Raw genomic sequence first — 23,709 nt, 5'->3', positions numbered from 1 at the left:
AAGGAATCACTCCTAATTAATAACCAATAAGAGTAGGACTTCAAGGAGTTGAAGTAGACATGAAGCATCGGTGGTTCAGTGGTAGAATGCTCGCCTGCCACGCGGGCGGCCCGGGTTCGATTCCCGGCCGATGCATCTTATTTTAGATCGTACGATAATGACTTTTTAAGGAATCACTCCTAATTAATAACCAATAAGAGTAGGACTTCAAGGAGTTGAAGTAGTATGAAGCATCGGTGGTTCAGTGGTAGAATGCTCGCCTGCCACGCGGGCGGCCCGGGTTCGATTCCCGGCCGATGCAACTTATTTTAGATCGTACGATAATGACTTTTTAAGGAATCACTCCTAATTAATAACCAATAAGAGTAGGACTTCAAGGAGTTGAAGTAGACATGAAGCATCGGTGGTTCAGTGGTAGAATGCTCGCCTGCCACGCGGGCGGCCCGGGTTCGATTCCCGGCCGATGCATCTTATTTTAGATAGTATGATAATGATTAATGACTTTTTAAGGAATCACTCCTTATTAAAAACCAGATGAGAGTAGGACTTCAAGCAGTGGAAGTAGACATGAAGCATCGGTGGTTCAGTGGTAGACTGACATAATACATGGACGGTTTACATTTTCAAGGAAGTATCACAACTGCTACCACTTGTATGGCGAGAATTATCCTCTGTTTTCTCTCACACTTTTACCTAGCTTTATTACAAACTAAGGCTTTGTTGCTATTCAAGGATGTGCTTTGTTCTATTCTTTTTTTTTAGTTCGATTTTCGAACGCTTACTATTGATATTATAAAGTAATTCACTCAATCAGCCAACTCTTGAAAAAAATACCGATAGCTTCCATCGCCATATGAACCAAGCGCAAAACATCACCAAAGCACCTAAAGGCCAGATTATATACCATGTCCACCTGACATTAAATACATATTTGCCAACAAGCCACTTTCATAACTCTCGTTCAACTTACGTATATTCTCCGCGGTAACAAATAAAGACCCAAGCCTCAAACAAGATCGTTCTTGTCCATCCCATCTCGTACATGTGTATGATCTTGGCGGCATCCTGAACTGGTTGACGATTCGCGTTACCAATCAGCCGAACAATATGATTCATTTGTCGCGTGTGTAAACTCAAGATGTAATCTATTTGTCTTCTAAATGAGGCAAATATTGGCTTTGTTGAAACTATTCAAGACAGCTTAAGGAGAAACCGCCTCATAGCCGGTCAGCTGACGGTAATGACGTATTTGCCTTTCTATTACCGGATGGATTTTTAGAAAGCAAATATTAGGTTTGTTCGGTCGGTTTTGAGGAAGCGCTACGCATGATTTGTAGTGGAAAAAGAGGGATTTCAAGTCGGGAACTTTTGATTTTGATTGCGCCCTTGGAGACCACAATTTCTATAGGTATATGTGTTATATGCAGTTGATAATACAGGGAAAAGTGGAAGGCAGGAGGGGACCGGGTAGAAGAAGACATTCATGGTTGAACAATCTCAGGAAGTGGTTTGGCCAGACATCCATACAACTTTTTAGGAACGCAGCGAACAAGATAAAGCTTGCCATGTTGATTGCCAACGTCTGGAATGGATAGAAGAAGAAGAAGAATATGTGTTCTCCAAGGGTGCAATTTGCGCATGCTCTAGGTCTTACCTCGATTTTTTCGATATTGAGCTCAAGTTTTATATTATTTATACCTAGGTAGGACTTGAAAGAGATCACTTCTAATGAAAAGCCAGAGTATGTCTTCAAGGAGTTTCAGTATACATCAAGCATCGGTGGTTCAGTGGTAGAATGCTCGCCTGCCACGCGGGCGGCCCGGGTTCGATTCCCGGCCGATGCAACTTATTTTAGATCGTATGATAATGACTTTTTAAGGAATCACTCCTGAATGAAAACCAGAGTAGAACTTCAAGGAGTTATTTTAGACATGAAGCATCGGTGGTTCAGTGGTAGAATGCTCGCCTGCCACGCGGGCGGCCCGGGTTCGATTCCCGGCCGATGCAATTTATTTTAGATCGTATGATAATGACTTTTTAAGGAATCACTCCTGAATGAAAACCAGAGTAGAACTTCAAGGAGTTATTTTAGACATGAAGCATCGGTGGTTCAGTGGTAGAATGCTCGCCTGCCACGCGGGCGGCCCGGGTTCGATTCCCGGCCGATGCAATTTATTTTAGATCGTATGATTTTGAGGAATCGCTATATATTAAAACTAAAGTAGAACTTCTTCGCGTTGTTGAAGTATCGCTGAATGCAATTTGGTTAAAGAGTGCCTTTTTTAGGTATCACTTGTAAATGCCTCGCAAAAATCGATTTTGTTGCGATATACCATATCAATATCTACCAATTTTTCAAAAAACCGAAGAAAAAACCAAGGAACAAAAAAATATTTAAAACCACTATAGTGGTTTTAATTTTTTTCTGTTCCCTGGTTTTTTCTTTGGTTTTTTGAATTAAATTAGAAAAATGGAGATGAACAAATAGTTATGAACAACTTACCAATTTTGAATATTTTTGGCAAGATTGAAATTCCCTTTATAAGCAATTCCCTTTTTAGGTACCCACTTGAATATTCATATACATAAAGAGAGCACAAACAACGCTTAGGTAAGAATCTTTGAGTTTAGTTCCATTATGTTTTCAGGGGTAACTAGTGAATTCGAAAAATTAACAAAGCGGATAATTTCGCAATGCCTACCACAATTGATGAGTACCAACTGAAACCGATAAATTACACCGAATGGCAAGATGAGCTACGCCAAACCTATTTTCATTTGACACTTTGAATTAATCGCCAAGAAAACAACAGAACTTTGCATGATATTAATTTGCGGCATTCTAGTGGAAAAACCAGTGGTGTGGTATTTGTGTTACTGATGTCACGGACGACTGAAATCTCACAATACAATTTTTCATTTTTGAGCCCTTGTTGTCGGAACTGAGCGCTGTATGTCAGTAATTTTCGAATTTTGTGCCATAGTGGGTTTTAAAAGATAAGGTTCGACTCACGAATTACGAATCCATATTCTGATTCAATTCTGTTCGTCCGGCCGTCGGTTTGAAAGTAAATACGAAAATCTCAGAATAAAATTTTCAAGATATCGAATGTCGCGGTAAGTTTTTCGTTATGAAACTTATTTGAACATTTAAAATTTTGTTTTACTGATAATTTCAAAACTACTTATTGGATCGAGATGACATTTTGAATTCATATGTATAGGTTTTTCCGATAAAAAGTTTTATTTGGTAAAAAAATAAGCCATTAATAAAAATGGAACGATTCACGCTTCAACATAGCATTGAAATTGTTAAAATTCAAAAATGGTCATCACTTTTGGGTCGTCGTGAAGCACTTTTTCGGCAAACAATAGTGAAACTGGTGGAAACATTCGTGCTGTTCGGACAATAGTGATATGGAGAATCGAAACCATATGGGTCACTCAAGAACAACCGAGAATATTGCTGCTGTAGCCTGTAGTGTTGACAAAAACCCATCAGGTTTGTCGATTCCTCGTCGATCTTGGGAATACTACCAAAAGACATTGCACCGTTTTCTGCATAAATACTTAGGTCCTTACGTTTATTAAAAATAAGACAGCACTATGTGCCACACAAGCAACGAAACAATAGCAATTTTGCAGGAACAACTGGCCACCGAGACTTTGTGATTTAACACCTTTAGACTTTTTTCTTTGGAGGAGCGTTAAAGCTTAGATACCTATATGCCGATGGTCCACAATCAATTCGAGACCTTAAAGATGGAATTCGTGCAGTTATCGAGTACCTACAGCCTCAAATGTGCGAATTGGTCATGGAAAATTTCAAGAAAATGGTATAGTGCTGCAACACAGCTTTACACAAATAAATTATGAAATCGAAAATATCCAATGTTACGATGATTCGCAATATAATATTCTTTACCGTCAAGTTCTGGTTCTTATAGTTTTGAATTTTTGAAATTGTTATTCGGTTTTCGTTGTTATTTTTTTATTTTTTCTTCACGTGTCGAGGTATTTAGCGATGAATGAGGAAATAATAAATCAAAGTGTGAAATATGCTATGTTTTTTAATGTTGGCACTTAGATGTTTATAAAGTCTTAATTACAATGGCGTAGATCGATTAAACAACAACCCAACACTGATCAATGTGTCAAATCCATTGTTTTGACACCGACATTACCTCCTGATATACCACAATTACCACCCTCCTATCCCTATTTTTAGCGTCTCATAAACGCGCCACTGTACCGGTACAAGTCAACTCGGCATACTCAACAGCGTCGGGAACGTATATACAAATGTCATCTTTTTATTTTAATTGCCCGACATAAATTAAGACATAGCGCAGTCGGCTGTCTTCCCGAATTTATCGGTTTCGGAGTTCGGTACACGTTTTTTTCCTACCCCTCCCCTCTTTTCGAAACATGTGCCCGGGTATTTTCCACGGGGTAGGGGGAAGAGTGAAATTCTTGTGCGTTTTTTGTCGGTTTTTTTCCAGCGGCGTGGCAAGATTGAAATGTCGGTTTGGAACAAGCAGCTAGAGTTCGTGCGGTGACAGAATTATGAGATTCTCGCTCGGTGAGCTATGGAAGTGGCGGATGTATCCGTCTTCAGGGTCCAGGAGGCACAGCGACGGATTCTGCGGGGAGTCTGGGATGAATCTCACAGGTCGTCTTTGTTCGATACAGGTCTAGGAGGTATTGCTCTGTCCCGTTGTTAGTGGAGTTCTTGAGAAAATTCGGATAGTAAAGGGTGTTTTTTTAGAGCTATAGAACTGTAAATTGCAAAAAAACAACAATGGATTATTCGATTGACATGAATTTTATTAATCTGCAAGATAATCTTGTGGCATTACATTTAAAATATGATTTCTGGCATATGACCGCCACGGCTAGCTCGGATGTAGTCCAAATTGGACGTCCAATTTTCGATTACTTTTTCCAACATTTGTGGCCGTTTATCGGCAATAACACGGCGAATATTGTCTTCCAAATGGTCAAGGGTTTGTGGCTTATCCGCATAGACCAATGACTTTACATAGCCCCACAGAGAGTAGTGTTAAATCACAAGATCTTGGAGGCCAATTCACCGATCCAAAACGTGGAATTAGCTGGTCACCAAACGTGTCTTTCAATAAATCGATTGTGGCACGAGCTGTGTGACATGTTGCGCCGTCTTGTTGGAACCACAGCTCCTGGACATCATGGTTGTTCAATTCAGGAATGAAAAAGTTAGTAATCATGGCTCTATACCGATCACCATTGACTGTAACGTTCGGGCCATCATCGTTTTTGAAGGAGTACGGACCAATGATTCCACCAGCCCATAAAGCGCACCAAACAGTCAGTTTTCTCTGAAGGAACTTTTTTTGAAGACATTACTACCCCATTCCGAATGCCAAATTTCCTTGTCACTTCCATTAGATTAAAGGAAGGTATTAATCCATAAAGGTTTACGTGACGTTAATCTGGCAGTTCAAGTATCTTCTCATTCCGCTCTAACAGCGTTAGAAATCGACGTTGCATTGTTACTTTTGATTAGCTGTGAGAAAGTGTCGCAGCCATTTCTAGAAAAGCTTTTTCATGGACAAATGTTCACGCAGATTATTGCAAACCTGACCTTCTGATATCTTCAACTCCACCGCTATTTCAAGCAACTCCAATTGACGGAATATACGGAAATAATCTATTGTTTTTTAGGAGTTAATTTGCTTTTTTACGACCAGAGAGAATGATGAGCTTGTTTTGCAGCTTACAGGGTGAAATAAATTGAAATTTCAATGCTATGATGGTCACAATCATTCAGAGCGTAGCACTAGGACTATTCATTCTTGGTGGAAAAAGAAAACATAAAAATGTATAGAAATGTTTGCGCTCTTACTTTAAAGTACGGTCATAGTTGTCACTCCAAAACTTCAATTTCGCAGCTTAATCTAAGCAGAAGAATCGAATAGGAAGAAGGTTTTTCTCACATTTTCTTCAAAATTCTATTAATAATCCATTGTTAAAGTCCATCTACTAAAAATTGAAGCACTCTGTATATAGTTATCCCTCGTCCAAAACTCTAACGCAAGCCGAGCATCGTTGTATCGAGTCAATAGATAGACTGATGACCGTTAAGTTAAACATATCTATCATTCTCACGCAATAAATCAGGTACTTTTAACATTCAGGTCCCGAATTTTCCATATTTAATTCCGAGAAAATCCCCAAGATGGCATCCTCAGTTACCGTCAACGTAGGTATACACCTGAGTGCATCCCTGTGAGGCAGCCCAGCAGGATCGCCATCAGCTTCATAAATATGTATGCCCTAGAAAATTATACGTGTAGATGTGCGATAGATATCAATATGCATGTAAACATTCTGCGCCCCATGTTTAAACTGAATTATTAGGCTCCTAGATCTGCATGTATCATTCCGAAACGAGCTGTCCGATTGTACCCCTTTGCTCAACTCTGTAAACTTGCAGGCTCTGAAGTTGTCGGATGAAACCCTGGAGGACATCATGAAAATAGGATTTCGAACAACCAAGATGTTGCAGAATTGAGGTAGAAGCCATAGAGTAAAAAACATAGATAGAGGAAGTATACACAATTTTTACATGTCCCCAACATGGTTAGATTACGTTGTCGGATTGTGATATATTTTCAAATCCACAATTTTACTATATCGTTATAAATGTATATTATATTGAATGAAATATATTTATTCGAGCGATTCCCAATTAAATATGCAAATTTGAATATTTGGAATCCGATATTTTTCCCAATTGTCGAATTCATAATAATCAGAATATCTATTATTTTCTGTATCTACCTGCTGAAATCTAAGGTTTGGCAACTTTTGAACTCCTAGTATCATCGATGGTTTCACGTCGTTTGACGCGCTTCAAGTGTGTTTCCTGAATTTCTGATAGATTTAGGTATTTATTTCAATATATTTTGAGTTAATATGAAACGTTGATTCACTATGGGACATAGGAAGTGTCTTCTTTGTGGAGAAACTCGCGAATTGAGTGAAATATCGTATCACTGATATGTTTTTATTTCTGCTCGCTTATTATCAAATTTGATAGTTCAAGTTGGACACAAACTTTGCTTACTGAAAATGATATATGCTCCCTCTATCTATGTTCATTACTCTGAGGAGTAAACCTTTATTGAATTATTTTATCCACAACTGTCCCATCACCTATCACAGTTCAAGAATCAGCCAAAATGGAGAGACCATCTGAAAGCGTTTTAATACTAGATATAAGCTAATTTTGGACCACCAATGGAAAAATTTGAAAAATTAATTTTTGTAGATTTTGTGAAGAGTTTTTGCTTTGTACTCGATTATCTCGGAAATGGTACATTCTATGAAAATAATTCGGGAGACCTTTTTTCTGGAAGCTCTGTTGATTTCATAAACAAGACAGTGGTGTAGATTTTCAATAAGAAAAGGATCATCGCACCCCTATATCTACACCACTGGATAAGTTTGACAGGAGACACTTACATAATTCGAACCATTACATTATCAAGACTTCGACACCTGAAAATTAAAACAATGAATGTAATAATAATAGAGTTATAAGTAAAAAACAGATTTTTTTCAAACTTCAACACCATGTATCTCGAAAACGTGTTAGGATATATGTTTAGAGAAACTTTTTTTTTTCATGAAAACTTAAATCGGGACCAGCCTGTATATCCATGCATTAGCGAGAATTCAGAATTTCAATAAATCGAAACATGACTAATCTGGAGCATAATTGACTAGTTTTGCGGTATTTGATGGTTTATCAAAAGAGGTCTGCGTTCTTATGCTCATTTCTGATTTCAGGATGATCATTCCTAAGGGCGCAATAAGCGCCTGACGCCCAGTCAGTGTTTTTCTCGAATTTTCATTGTCTAACACCCCTCTCTGCTACCTTAATTCTCCATCCAGTCCTCGCACAATTTCTCAACATCTAAGAATACACAAGTCAATTTACGTCCACATATTTAACAAATCCGAGTCACTTACGAGGCGACAAATGAAAAATGAATCGTGCACCGCGTCTTGAAAGATGTAAACAACGCATATTTTACTCCCATCGTCATTAGGAAATTGTCGAATTTATAACCCCATCTGTTTGTACAGTCACGTACAGTCTGGCTGAGTAATGACAGCTTGCTTCACTTTGTTTTCTGAATAAATTCACCCAAGACCGTGTCTTGACGTGGGCGGTGATCGATGGTTCATCTCTATGGTTTTTCTTCCTGTCGCCTCAGCTGATAGTAGACCTAGGATAATAATGAAGATGTCGATATGTGAGATCTCGAGCGTTGGTGGAACTTTGAATGTGTGTATGGACAACATTAGTAGAAATTCACGCTTGGCTTGATTTTCAAACTACTTGGCTTTTTTTATTGATGTGACACTACACAATAATTGCTAACAATCAATAGCTTGATATGATTCAAGTACTTGATAAATAAATAACGAGCAACATGTCACGCAGCTCGTGCCACAATCTATTTATTGAAAGACACGTTTGGTGACCGCCTAATTTCACGTTTTGGACCTGTGAATTGGCCTCCAAGATCTTGTGATTTAACACCGCTAGACTACTTTCTGTGGGGCTATGTAAAGTCATTGGTCTATGCGGATAAGCCACAAACCCTTGACCATTTGGAAGACAACATTCGCCGTGTTATTGCCGATATACGGCCACAAATGTTAGAAAAAGTCATCGAAAATTGGACGTCCAGATTGGACTTCATTCGAGCCAGCCGTAGCGGTCATATGCCAGAAATCATATTTAAAATGTAATGCCACAAGATTATCTTGCGGATAAATAAAATTTATGTCAATCGAATAATTCATCGTTGTTTTATTGCAATTTAAAGTTCCATAGCTCTAAAGAAAACAACCTTTACTTTAAATTGACTTGAAATCAAGTCGAACACGAGCCAAGTAGCATGATAATCAAGCCAAGCCTTGAAGCCCTAATGATAGAGAAAAAATACTACACAAATGGGAAGGTGATAACAAACTATGGTGTAAAATTTCCAGCATTTTTTTCCAATATCACCCAGTTATCATTTAGTTCGCCTCTACCAATACAAGTCGTGCAACTGCACTCTCGATGAACGACCTGTACATTTCCGTTACATGCCAAATTGTATGCTGACAAGTGTCAGCCGGCTCGGCAACATATCGCAATTCTAGAAACGTGTAGCACTTTATTTCAATTATCTCATTACATTCGTCCTAAGCGTTGAAATTTTGCCATCGCTTGTGATAATGCACCCAACAATATGCTATTATGGTCGATTTAGCTCTGCGCTATTGGTGCATTTCACCATCATGTATGTTGCAGACAGGTATGCGAGATACTCTCTACGTTTTCCCTATGAATGTTTTCGAAACTGTTCTACATTTCTGAGCGCTCGTTCACTGAACAGATCGCCAATAAATATGGTCGTTCGAAATTTTGTGTTTCTAATAATTTCAAAGCTACAAATTGGATCCATAAGAATTTTATAACAATTTCAGGTTTAATGAGTATTTGACGTTGATCGTGTCACCATATGTGAATTTTTGTGTTTAGAATAGTCACAGTTATCTTGTCTTTCATCCTGACATCGTCTGTAGACTATTCAACCAACTAAGTTATAAAGCTTGATGCAGAATTTCGAAAAAAAAATGTATTTATTTACTTATCAAGTACTTGAATTATTACATTAATAAAAAAAATAATGAAATGAAAAGGAACTTGCAAAAAACACTTTTATTTATTATTTATTCTATAAAATAACCGAAAAGACCAAATTTTTGAAATAGAAACATGAATTAAATCACTATAAATCATAACAAAATGAAAAATAATAGTTCATTTGACAGATTCCATGAAGTGATGAACATAGATAGAGGATGTATACGAAATTTTTACATTTCCCCAACATGGTTAGATCACGTTGTCAGATTGTTATATATTTTCAAATCCACAATTCAATTACATATATTGTTATGAATGTATATTATATTGAATGAAATATATTTATTTGAGTGATTCCCTATTAAATATGCAAATTTGAATATTTGGAATCCGATATTTTTCCTAATTGTCGAATTTATAATAAGCAGAATATTCATTATTTTTTTGTATCTACCTGTTGAAATCCAAGGTTTGGCAACTTTTGCTCTCCTAGTGTCATCGGTTGTTTTACGTCGTTTGACGCCCTTGAAGTTTTTTCTGAATTTCTGAAATATTTAGGTATTTATTTCAATATATTTTGAGTATATATGAAACGTTGATTCACTATGGGACATAAGAAGTGCGTTCTTTGTGTAGAAACTGATATGTTTTCATTTCCGCGCGCTGCGCGGAATCAAATCTGATAGTTCGTGTTGAGGACAAAATTTACTCACTGAAAATGACATATGCTCCCTCTTTTTCTGTTTATTACTCTGAAACAGATCTAAATTTTCATTCTGAACGTCAGCTATGCTTCCCGAACCCCCAATCCCCAAACTATACTCCTTTAGGCACAAGCCCGATCATCCGGTATATAAATTTAACAAAATATTGAATATGCAAGCTGAAATTTATAATTGTAGCTACAATTTACTGAAAGAATTCCGAAAATCGAGGTCCAAATAAGAAAACTATGAGACAAATTTTACCAAATATCGACTTGTTGATATTGAGTGGGTATAATTTTTCAAATTCCTTAAAACGAAGCATTTCTTGACTACAGTTCATTTGACAGACTCCAAATTTCCATTTTAAACGTCAGCTTCGCATCCTGAACCCCCAAACCTCAAAATATACTCCTTTATACACAAGCCCGATCATTCGGAGTCCGGACGCCGATAAAGGGTCGAGCATACTATAGCAGGTATATACATTTAACAAAATATTGAATATGCAAGTTGAAATTAGTAATTTTATCTACAATTCACTGAAAGAATTTCGAAAATTGAGCTGAAAATAAGAAAACTATGAGACAAATTTGATCAAATATCGACTTGTTGATATTGAGTGTATATATTCTTTTAAATGCCCTTACAACGAAGCATTCCTGGACTACAGTTCATTCGATAGACTCCAAATTCTCATTCTAAACGTCAGCTCCGCTTCCTGAACCCCCAAATCTCAAACCATACTCCTTTATACACAAGCCCGATCATTCGGAGTCCGGACGCCGATAGAGGGTCCAGCATACTATAGCAGGTATTAATGAACCGACGTCCAGCCGTATACCTCGTCGCCATATATTAACGCAAATGAACGAATGCGTGTAAAAAAACGTTCCCAAAAGTTGCCTAATTGATGTGTCGTTTTTGTTTTGCTTAATACGGGCCCCGGACACGGTTATCCCATTAAAACGTCCGTAGTATCGGGGCCCCGATCTACGCTGGATGGATGATGGTACGCAAGACAAATGAAGCGTGGTCTCTGGGTCCGGACCGGGGGAGCTTTCGATGTGTTGACATCATTAGATCCCGATTATTTTGATTTCCCGAAGCGATCGATCATGCGGCGGACGCGGATTGGGTTACGACGGCCGATCGTCGGATGTTTCGGTGGGTTTTGGAGGTTATGAAGTGCAGGGTTGACGCGAGACGATAACCCATTTACATCATCATATAACGAGAAATGAAAATACGTTTTCTTTCTGAAATCGTTCAAGTATGCCTTCTTTCTTGGAGTGAATGCAGACTACTAAATACGCTGATCCAATGGACTTTCCTGGGCTGTTTATGTTACTTTTCTGGCCTAGGATTTTTTCCAATATATTCTGACACTAATTCTGACATCAATTGGTCAAAACAGACTTAATCCTAGTTAAGTCACGAATACTGCGATAAACTAATCGTGGTAGGAAACATTGGTCCTTCGAGCCGGATTGAATCTATGGGACGACCTATGGATGTTCCTAAACTGGAGGTGCAAATGAAAATTAGATTCCTTGGATAATTTTTTGGGAAAAACTCGTATAAAAACGCTTTGTTTTCTAGATACTGAGGGTTTCTCTTGTAGTCCTACTTTTTTGTGATGATTATACCAGTTTGTCGAATCTTCATTAATCTTCGCACCACATTGGGTAAATAAGTATCAAAACTTATGATTCATTTACTCATCACAACTTATTAATTGGATCTTTATGATAATTTCGATTTTCCTGGAAATAACTGGAGATTTGTTTGAATTTTTTTCTAGAAATCGATAGCAGATACGACAAAACTAAAAGACACCAGAAAGGTAGCAAGGTAGTATAGCATTTTGCTATACTAACAGTGGTCTACCATAAAAAAGTTCTGGAAGAAAGAAGCGGGCACCGTTCCAGAAAAAATATCACCCTGTAAATTTGCTTTCAAAATTATCACATGATGAAAAATTTAAATTGAAATATTCATGACAAATTTTAGTTAAATATCTTGTGAAGGAAAAAAAATCAATCGTTTGGGGGCCCATATTTGTAGGATTTTTTTTTAATGATTCAAGGAATCTATCATTTTCGTTCGTATCTGCAATTTAGAAACACTCTGTATATTGTCATTAATTTTCTGATATACAGGTGTTCCACTATTGACGCTACGCTCTATTACGGTTCGGCGCTGAAATAAGAGGATTCCTCGAGCGCCGAGAAACTGAAGCGTTCGCCAGTGTGACTTAATTAGTAGTTTTCTCACATTTCTATGGAATATATTGGTAGATTTTGGTATTTTCAGGAATATCTTTCCAAACTTGGCCAAATTGGCCAAGGATTTTTATCAGCGCCAGCATCTTCAGCTCCTGTTGCAAGACAATTTTCCAGAGCTGCTCTTACAGTTACAAAAACCCGCAATACCTATTGCAGGCGACAAATCTATAAAATGCCTCATGTGTCTCATATCCTGAATGGAAAATTATGAAATCCAACAAAGCCTAGAGGTTTTTCAATATCAAGAGACTTTATTTTTTTATTATTTTTTATTTTTTTATAATTTATAATGGTTCAATTTATGTTTCTATTTCGAAAAAGTTGATTTTTAGGTTCTTTCATACAATTAGTTCAATAAATAAAAGTGTTTTTTGCAAGGTTCCTTCACATTTCATCATTTTTTTCATTAATGTGACACTACACAATAAAACTGCTAAAAATCAAGTAGCTTGATATGATTCAAGTACTTTATAAATAAAAACTTGACTTGACTCGAGATTGAAAAACTACTACTTGAGTCAAGCTCAAGCCAAGTAGCTTGAAAATCAAGCCAAGCCATGAATCCCTATACGTGGGGGCTATTTGGCTGATATCGTTTTCTATCGTTAATGTCATACTTTCATCCTTGCAATGAAATAAACATTTATTGATTTCTCTTAAAATATACTCGTTCTTTTTATATCAAAATGAAACCCATTCTTAAAAAACTGTTTATTTAAATACCGAGTATACTCAAGCCTTAATGAACAATGGCAAACCTCATTTTCACCAATCCAATCAAGACTTACAGCACTAATATCTCCCAAACACCAGGCTGGTTTTGTCGACATAGGAAATTATCCTTGAATACAAATCATGACATTTGTTGATTATCGTCACTGACACTTGTACAGCGCGTGTAACAATTTGTGAGCAGTTAATCATCGTTGAGAGCCATAGGCCTCGTTAAGTGCCTTTTGCATAATGAGCGACGCGTCCGAGATCACAGAACTACTTATTAATCTTCTTCTATTTAGGTTGGCATGCGTGAGAGACTGCAAAAGGATGATTCGAAAATGGATGAAAAGCTACTATGTGGAATCTGCGGTGGAAAGGATCCAAGATCGATGATTTGGTTTGCATAGGGTGTTTTTTTTTCGAGGCATATAACTTTAAGTTGGCATTATTGTTCAAGATGGCGACCGATTTAACAGCTGTCAAGTGATTTATTCTCAGTTTGGTTTGGCAATTCATCATGAATAAACTCACGCCTGAACAACGCTTGCAAATAGTGCAATTTTATTTCGAAAATAATGGTTCTGTGCGGAATACGTATCGCGCACTACGTCCATTTTATTTTGTTTAGCGTTGAAGCGCACTTATGGTTGAATGACTACGTCAACAAACAAAACTGCCGCATTTGGAGTGAAGCTAATCCTCAAGTTTATGTCGAAACACCGTTACATCCAGAAAAACTGACTGTTTGGTGCGCTTTATGTGCTGGTGGAATCACTGGTCCGTTCTTCTTCAAAAACGATGATGGCCAGAACGTTACAGTCAATGGTGATCAGTATAGAGCCATGATTACTAACTTTTTCATTCCTGAATTGAATAACCATGATGTCCAGGAGCTGTGGTTCCAACAAGACGGTGCAACATGTCACACAGCTCGTGCCACAATCGATTTATTGAAAGACACGTTTGGTGACCGCCTAATTTAGTAATTTCACGTGTGGACCTGTGAATTGGCCTCCAACATTGTGATTTAACACTGCTAGACTATTTTCTGTGGGGCTATGTAAAGTCATTGGTCTATGCGGTTAAGCCACAAACCCTTGACCATTTGGAAGACAATATTCGCCGTGTTATTGCCTATATACGGCCACAAATGTTGGAAAAAGTCATCGAAAATTGGACGTCCAGATTGGACTACATCCGAGCCAGCCGTGGCGGTCATATGCCAGAAATCATATTTAAAATGTAATGCCACAAGATTATCCTGCGGATTAATAAAATTCATGTCAATCGAATAATCCATCGTTGTTTTATTGCAATTTAAAGTTCTATAGCTCTAAAAAAAACACCCTTCACTTCAGACCATCAACAATGATTATGAAATAGCGTTATTGGAACGTTTGAAGGATGAAATCGTTGAAAAACGTCCCTATTTGGAGAGAAAAAAAGCGCTGTTTCATCAAGACAATGCGCTGTGTCACAAATCAATGAAAATAATTGCAAAATTGCATGAATTGGGCTTCGAATTGCTTCTGCATCCACTGCATTCGTCAGATTTGGCCCCCAGCGACTTTTTCCTGTTCTCAGACCTCAAGTGAATGCTCGCTGGAAAGAAATTTAGCGCCAATGAAGAAGTAATCGCCGAAACTGAGGCCTATTTTGAAGCGAAAGACAAATCGTACTACAAAAATGGTATCGAAAAGTTGGAAGATCGCTGTATCGCCCTCGAAGGCAACTTTGTTGAATAATAAAATCGAATTTTGCCAAAAAAATGTGTTTTACTCATTAGGTAGGTAATTGCTACGTGCTATTTGTCATTTGATGCTCCATAAAAGTCTGCCAAATTACGAACACAATATTGGGATCATTGTTAAACTGCGTACCACTAAAAATTCCGGAGATATTAGTTAATTCCAATTACCAGAAAAACGACTATTATGGCAAAGTTGTGGTCGCCATCTGCCAATTCCACTGCCATCCTTGAAACAATAAAAGTTTGGAATGATCCTCTCGTCCACTCCAATTGTTTCCAGCTCATTAGAACCTAGACACCGGCGCCATATCACCGGACAAGCACCGAAAAAAAATACCATCACCATTTTATAGCCATTTTCTGTACCTGTCCAGTGTCCACGTCAACCTTTTCCCTGAAATAACGAAGGATTTGTCTTGAAACGTGGGCAATTAATTTGAGAGAGAAGAATGACGACTGTCTTAAAACTCGAGGAGGTAGATAAGATAACGCTAACATGGGTTTCTTTCGACAAAGTGGTTGTAAAAGATCCACGGAATAATGTCGAAGACGTATATATAACTATTTATTAGTTGATAAAACTAACGACTACAGTGCGGTTGAATATTTTAATCGGACTTTTTCGGTTAATGCGGTGGCCATAATTCTCGGTTAAATCGAATTGGAAATGTCGTGTCTTTTTGGTGTTCACGGAAGGTGAGTGATGTCCGAAGATAACATTCGATTTTTGGACTGTTATTGATATCGTAAATCGAATCGTCAGTTGTGTTTCTGGTAGATAACGTTGCTGTTTTGCGTCTGGTAACCTTAAAACTAACCTTACCTAACTTAACCTAAAAACTTCGCGTTGTTCGTCTAACTCTAGCATATTAGGCCAATTGAAAAGTCCCCGGTCTGATGCACAGATAGCGGTGCTAGGGTGCTACTAATAAATCCATATGATTTTTAGTTAGTACTAACCGTCAAACGATTCGTGTCAAAATGTTACAGCAGTTCGACATTTAGTTTGTAGGATATTGCGTTGTGAGTGTAGCTACTTTCGTTATTGGAAAAAAGATTGGAATAAAAGAATTTCGTGTGCTGATAATTTATTGCTTTTTGAAGGAAAAAATACAGTTGAAGCAAAATCTTGGCCTAATTTTCCGGGGTGTTAACCAGGAAAATCAACCATCATTGATTTAAATGTGGTGAAATGAGCACCGAAGGCGGCGAACGCAGTGGACGCCCAAAAGAGGCTGTCACCGACGAAAAAATCAAAAATGTTCACAAAACAATTTTGAATGACCGAAAAGTGAAAGTGTTCTAGATAGCAGACATTGTGAAGATATCTGATATCTAGGGAATCCATTTCCACAAATGCGGGGAAAATTGAAAAAAATTAAAAGTTCCTTCATGGGACTATTGTACCATTTTATTGATTGATTCGCCTATGTAGATCACTAAAATTTTTATTACATTAGTACATTATTTCAGAAATTATAGGTAAAAATCTGAAATTTTCGAGAAAAAAATTGATGATATTTCCGTGGCTGCAACTTCTTCTGGACGGGAGCTACGCCCTTGAAACCTCAGTATGTTTTGGATCGTAATTTGATATTCGAGAAAAGTTTTTATTTGAGGGGTCTGTGACGAATAATTCAGGAGATATATCGATTTTTGTAGGCAAATTCAATTTTTTCCCAAATTTCGAGTAGAATCGGTGAGCGATGCCGACTTTGACGATCCCTGATTTGCCGAATTTCGATCTCACCTGAAAAATTTGTTGTTCAAAAATTTTCGTAAAATTTTCCATACCCTAACCCTTAGAAAATTGAAAAAAAATAAAAGTACCTTCATGGGACTATTGTATCATTTTATTGATTGAATCGACTATGTAGATCACGAAAATGCAGTTTGGCTGTTAGTACATTATTTCAGAAACTATAGATAAAAATCTGAAATTTTCGAAAAAAAAAATGGATGAAATTCCCGAGACTGCAACTTCTCCTGGACAAAAGCTACGCCGTTGAAACCTCACTATGTTCCAGATCAGAACCCAAAGTTCAAAAAACTTTTTCATTTGAGGGGTCTGTGTCGAATATTTCAGGAGACAACGATTTTTGTAGGCAAATTCAATTTTTTCCGAAATTCGAGTTCGAATTTACTCAAAACCATGATGTATACGCAAAGTCGGTGAGCGTTGCCAGAATTGACGATCCCTGATTAGCCGAATTTCGATCTCACCTGAAAAATTTTTCGTTGAAAAGTATTCGTAAAATTTTCCATACCTTACCCCTTAGAAAATTGAAAAAAATTATTCATGGGACTATTGTACTATTTATTGAAAGATTCGACTATGTAGATCACGAAAATGCTTACAGTTTGGCGATCAAGCCCCCAGCGACTTTTTCCTGTCGTCAGACCTCAAAAGAATGCTCGCTGGAAAAAAATTTAGCGTCAATGAAGTAATCGCCGAAACTGAGGCCTATTTTGAAGCGAAAGATAAATCTTTCTACAAATATGGTATCGAAAAGTTGGAGGATCGCTATAATCGCTGTATCGCCCTCGAAGCCAACAATGTTGAATAACAAAATCGAATTTTGTCAAAAAAAAATGTGTTTTACGATGGTAGTCCGGCGACTTTTCACTTGGCCTGTTAGCATAGGTCAGAAATTGAACAGATGACGATTTTAGCCAATGTGCAGCAAAGAATTGCATCATCTTGAAGAAAAAGATTCTTAAGGTTACTGAAGGTAGGTTACTCAATAATACATATTTCGAAGGTTCATATTCTCCTTAGTTTCTCATACAAGTCACAGTTTCACCACCCCCAAAACCAACCCTGTTATTACATCACACCCACACATCAGGACTGCACCAAAGCTCAGCCTCCAATTAGCGAAGCAATCTCTACCTCCGAATTTGTCAGCTTTTTTAATACAATACAACCACTTAACGAGCGCTTTTTATTCCTTTGGCGCCACACTAAAACAATTAAACGAAGGACCGACCGGTAGAGGGAGCTCGATGCCCAACACAATCGGCTCCGGCTCACCTCAGGCAATAAAAACGAGCACAGAGAAGGCTGCGCGAAGTATACGTTGTAACCGGACTCTATGGTGAACGGTCACGGTACTAAAAAATTTTATTGGGGCTATTACCGACACTAAAATGTGACCGTAACTGTACACGCTGATTTTTCGGTTGTCAAGTCGAGGCATGCTGTGCTCTTACGGCATCTTTGTTTTAAGGCCCTGCTGGCTCGTATAGAAGGAATGTGATGCTGACTGATGGTGGATATAATTTTGGGATAACGGAGTTTCGGGATCTAAGAATTAGGTTTTCGTGCATTTTTCAGTGGATAGTGATAATATGCATAATAGGAAAGAAAGAATTGTTTCTACTTTTGATTCATTGATGAGATGATTTTTTGGCTGTTCGATTTTAGAAAGTGACATGATATGTAGATGATATTCATAGAGATCATCAGGGTTGATCTTATCAAACATTGATGAGTATACTTTTCTGCAACTTTCTAAATGTGAACTATACAAATAACGTAAAGCTACAGGAAAATACTTCTCGTTTATTAACCAATAAGATAATAAAAATCTTCTAGGCACTTGAGAATTGATTCTTTATGATAGAACTTCAAGAAGTATATTATAATTTTAACAATATCACAGAAATTCTGTAGAACCCTTACTTTTTGGTGCACGCAGTGATTCGATTATCTTGGTAACCACAATTTCCAAGAAAACGCCCGAACATTTTTATTCTGTAAACGTTCTCTTTGTACAAATCAATTTTGACTTGAGATGCGCGTAAAAGTCTGCCACAACAATAAAGACGTCATGTGTCACGGCGCTGTCAATTTTTTCTCTAATCAAACTTCTTTAGGTTTTTCTTTGTCCCTGGAACTAACCTGTTTTATTAAGTCATTCGAAAGATTAATTGTAATTTTGTTTGCGAATGATCTGCAGAATGTTTCATGTAATTCTATTCTACTCATCTTTTTTTGATTTGCATTTGCATGCTTCCTTCAAATGTGTTTCCGGATTCACTAGGACTAGAGAATGTGCTTCTTCAAATAAGACCAAATATGTGACTACAGCATGCTACAACGCTGCAATTGTAAAAAGATTTTAAGTTTTCGAAGTGAATTAATAGAAGCTAATGGACCCATCAGAATACACCAAGATCGGAACAAAGAGTTGAACCTCATCGAGATATTGAAGGTTAAGTGACTCTACATTCGTTGTTGTTTGAAAAATGGGTAAAAACATGTTTCGAGTATTGATAAAACACTGTCTTGTGATGGAAAAAATACTGTGCAAGCAAATCAAAGGTTCGAAAATTGTTATTCAGTCTTTGCACCATCGATAATAACGGTTCTAAGGTGGTATGCTGTATATACAAATGTGGACGAAAAACCCCCGAAAATACTGATGTTTCGGGTGGCCGAAATTCGGCAATTAGAAAATATCAAAAAATTCCATGAAATGTTCGTAAATTGATCGTAAATTGAAATTGCTTAGATATCTTGGATTTGAAGATATCAGAAGGCAGTGTATTCACAATTTTGTGTGAATATTTGTTCAACAGAAAGCTTTGCTTTAAATGGGTGCCGCACGTGCTTACCGCTGATAGAAAGCAACAATTCTTTGACGATTGATGTTTGCCGTTTGGAGCAGTTTAAGCGGATTAAACCTAATTTTTTACGTAAACATGTGACAATCGATGAAACATAGATTTATCACTACACTACTGAGTCAAAAAGATCGTCAGCTGAGTGGAAAACAGTGGGTGAAAGCCGCAAACATCGACCAAAATCTCAAACATCAGTTGGCAAGGTTAGGTCAACCCTATTTTGGGATATGCATGGTATAATATGTTCATTGACTATCTCGACAAAGGTAAAACCATCAACAGTGAGTATAATATAAAGTTATTGGATCGATTGAGTGCAGAAATGAAGGAAAATTGCCTCGAATATCAATGAAGAAAATTCTCTTTCACACAAAACGATGAAGACCATAGTCAAATTGAACAAATTGCGCTTTCAACTGCTTGAACAACCAGCTTTTCTCCAGATCTAGCCTTCAATGATTACACGCTTTTTGCAGACCTCAAAATATTGCTCCATGGAACGAAATTTGGCTCTAATGAAGAAGTGATTGCCAAGGTTGAAGCCTATTTAATCAAAGACGAATCTTTCTACAGAAAAAGTATTAAAAAGTGAAAGGGGTATTGAACTACATGTATAACTCTTAAAGTCGACTATGTTGACGGATAAAGTCGAATTTTCAAGAAAAAATGTGTTTTTACTGATTATGTCTAGGATTTATAGAGTTAAGTTTTCATAAAACAGAAGCATCACCCTTCCTTCAAACCCAACATCGTACATTAACCCTTATCGGCCGAATATTCCGCACTAAAGCAGCAAATAAAGACCCTCCAGAGTGGTATCTCCAGTCGAAGAGACTGAACGCTTCATGGCCTCCTAAATTGCCCGTTTTAACTTAATATCATAATAAATTCAACATATGTGAACACAATTTTTACGACATCGAAACTGATAATGACCGTCCGGATTGCCTTATAAAAGCTTTTAGTAAACTGTTTAATGATTTGTTCTCAAACTATTAAAATTAACTCTGTAAATAACCGCGGTTGCTTTCTGGGAACACTGCTAGCATCTACCTGGCCGTTTTTATTAGGAAAATGGAATAATTTATGGCGGTTCTGCGAGATAATTCGAATTTTCGAAACAAATGCATCTAAATGGGTTCTCGTGTGGAGAGGCTATCCATGAGAATGTCTTTATGATTAGTATTCATAGTTGGTCGCCTTCCATTTGCAACCGCAGGTATATATAACTTTTATGTAACTTCTGGATTCCAGAATGAGCTTGTCGTCTGAGACTCCCTATCTCGGAAAGAGCTTGTCCGACGTTATAAAAATAATTGGACGATTCTGACTGATTGACTCCTTATCGAACTGAACAAGCAATTTGTGTCTTCCTGGATATGCCTCGATCTGCCTTCTGTGAACTCTAAAAAATCTTGGAGTTCATTGAAAAAATTAAGAAAGCATTGGTGGTGTGAAGTTTTGTGCTCTCCAAGGGCTCAATTGGCGCATTAACGAGCACTCAGATTCTCCCCACTTCCGTTAGTTATTCTTCAGTTTTGAGCGCTCGTGTCCGAACTAGAGAATCTCGGCTTGACTTGAGCTATTTGAGCAACTTCACTTGGCTTGACTTGAAATCAAGTCAAGTTCAAGTCAAATAGTAGTTTGTCAATGTGCAGTCAAGTATTTATTTATACTTGAAAAATCGGCTACATTCTAGCAAGCTACTTGATTCTAAGTAGTTTTATTGTGTAGTGTCACATCAATAAGAAATTGTGAAATGAGAAGAAACCTATTATTTATGAAACTCATTATACATATACAGAAAACAAAAATATTTATTATTTTGAAATGGTAAAACAAATGAAATCTCTATAAAACAAAACAAAACGACGTGACACAACCGAAGACATTAGGAGAGCATAAGTTGCCAAACCTTGGATTTCAACAGGTAAATACAGAAAATAATAAATATTCTCCTCATAAAGTCGAAAATTGGTAAAAAATATCAGATTCCAACAATTTAAATTTGCATATTTAATCGAGAATCACTGAATAAATATATTTCATTCAATATAATATATATTCATAACGATATAGTGAAATTGTTGATTTGAAAATATATTACAATCCGACAACGTAATCTAACCATGTTGGGGACATTTTAAAATTGCGTACACTTCCTCTATCTGTGTTTATTACTCTATGCTTGCGACTTATGCGTATCACGTAATAGTTATATTAAGTAGCTTGATATCAAGTCAAGCAATAGATACATATCTCCAATCAAGTCAAGTCAAGTTCAAGTACAAGCTTGATTTTCGAGTCGAATTATTGGTTAAAATTAAAAATTGATATCGAAGATTCTCACGACATAACTATCTGTATTGTTCATAATCGTTTAGACAGTTCTCCAATTAATAATAAAGCATGGTACTCTGAAAGTCCTGTATGTTCTTCCCGGATAGCTGTAATGACAAGGTCTACATTCCTACCTTTCTGGCTTGAAGATTGATTTATGTCAATGAACAGATGCGCACTTTGAATAATTGTGTTCAGATCCATTACGTCGACAATTTATCATTTGTTTCCCTAATGTACAGACGGAAAACGTTTCGACAACATTAATCATGAGAAAGTTGATTGAAAATCGTTGTGGGATTCATTCCAGAATTATGAATGGGTTGTTAACGAAAAAAATCAAAAATCCTTCACGTTCTTATTCGATTTCGTTATATATTCTTAAGCTTTTCATCATCAATTTTATTGCCTGATGTTTCGGATTCATTTCCACTTCTGAGGATAACTGTGTGTATAATTTTTTCTAATCCATAATAAAATCAATAACTCTCCAATAATTATTAGAATGAATGAAATGAAAAAAGTTCATTCGTATCATAATTTTTTCACTGTTGTATGAATATCCCTTTGTGTCGATTTCGAAGGGTGCGCTTCAATTCCAAACTTAGGGGTAAGCTGTCGTAAGGTCCCATGGTGTAATGGTTAGCACTCTGGACTCTGAATCCAGCGATCCGAGTTCAAATCTCGGTGGGACCTGTCTTTTTTCATCGATTGATTACTAGTTATTTTAATATGAAATATGAAAATTCAGTTTTCTTCATAGATTATAAGTATTTTATATGAAAGCTATCATTATTCTAGTTAATTTGAACAGATATGTGAAACTTATTAGGAATATATCTCAATCGGTATACCTACCTACATAATCTATTTTTATATTACATGTACATATTTTTAAAAATTGAATGTCTCGTATGAAAATAGAAAAGGCTCTACAGAATTGGCATCAAAAATATTTTAACGTCATTACTATATATGAATTAATTCATATATAAGAATAAAATGTAATGTTATTTTATAATTCAACGTTATAATTACATATTATACAATCATGTAGACAAGAAAATATCAATAAAAACGAAGCGGGTAACCCTTGTAGAGCGGTAAATATTCCCTGCTAAATGTCAAGGTCCCATGGTGTAATGGTTAGCACTCTGGACTCTGAATCCAGCGATCCGAGTTCAAATCTCGGTGGGACCTGCTTTTTTTTTAACCCTTTCAAAATAATTCAATCGATACCATATGAACTTCAATATTTTCTTCCTTTATTGCAGAAATTAATGTTATTGGAAAAATTATTCCATAATATTCGAGTTGATATTTGTAAGGGTGGATTGACAGATACAGGTAGGGTAGATGCACTGGTTCTCGACCAGTTAACAGAAACATCGATTTCGAGCACGATTTTTTCACACATAAACTTATCAAATTTTAATGGTGTTGGTGTTCATCGATTCTTTGGCGAGTTTTAAATGATTTGTCATCTAATTTTGAGCGTTCTTTCCGCATTTAACCTTTGAAATGTGAAAACTTATAGAAAATCTCAATAACCTCGGTTCTCGACCACGCCGCAGAATTCTCGACCAT

General features: G+C 36.9%; 8 non-coding genes across 8 annotated transcripts; all 8 read left to right on the top strand.

Annotated features, from left to right (window-relative positions):
• The first annotated feature begins 64 nt into the window (after positions 1 to 64).
• Positions 65 to 135, top strand: Trnag-gcc. Its single transcript has one exon. It is a non-coding gene; the product is annotated as a tRNA-Gly (tRNA).
• A 95-nt stretch (positions 136 to 230) lies between these two features.
• Trnag-gcc lies at positions 231 to 301 on the top strand. Its single transcript has one exon. It is a non-coding gene; the product is annotated as a tRNA-Gly (tRNA).
• A 96-nt stretch (positions 302 to 397) lies between these two features.
• Trnag-gcc lies at positions 398 to 468 on the top strand. Its single transcript has one exon. It is a non-coding gene; the product is annotated as a tRNA-Gly (tRNA).
• A 1,305-nt stretch (positions 469 to 1,773) lies between these two features.
• Positions 1,774 to 1,844, top strand: Trnag-gcc. The gene has a single exon. It is a non-coding gene; the product is annotated as a tRNA-Gly (tRNA).
• A 92-nt stretch (positions 1,845 to 1,936) lies between these two features.
• Positions 1,937 to 2,007, top strand: Trnag-gcc. The gene has a single exon. It is a non-coding gene; the product is annotated as a tRNA-Gly (tRNA).
• Positions 2,008 to 2,099: 92 nt separating this feature from the next.
• Positions 2,100 to 2,170, top strand: Trnag-gcc. The gene has a single exon. It is a non-coding gene; the product is annotated as a tRNA-Gly (tRNA).
• A 20,576-nt stretch (positions 2,171 to 22,746) lies between these two features.
• On the top strand, positions 22,747 to 22,818 carry Trnaq-cug. The gene has a single exon. It is a non-coding gene; the product is annotated as a tRNA-Gln (tRNA).
• A 432-nt stretch (positions 22,819 to 23,250) lies between these two features.
• On the top strand, positions 23,251 to 23,322 carry Trnaq-cug. The gene has a single exon. It is a non-coding gene; the product is annotated as a tRNA-Gln (tRNA).
• The last annotated feature ends 387 nt before the right edge of the window (positions 23,323 to 23,709 follow it).

The sequence above is a fragment of the Harmonia axyridis genome, chromosome 2, assembly GCF_914767665.1.
Source record: "Harmonia axyridis chromosome 2, icHarAxyr1.1, whole genome shotgun sequence".
Lineage (NCBI taxonomy): Eukaryota > Metazoa > Arthropoda > Insecta > Coleoptera > Coccinellidae > Harmonia > Harmonia axyridis.
This window is presented reverse-complemented; position numbering and strand designations above follow the sequence as displayed.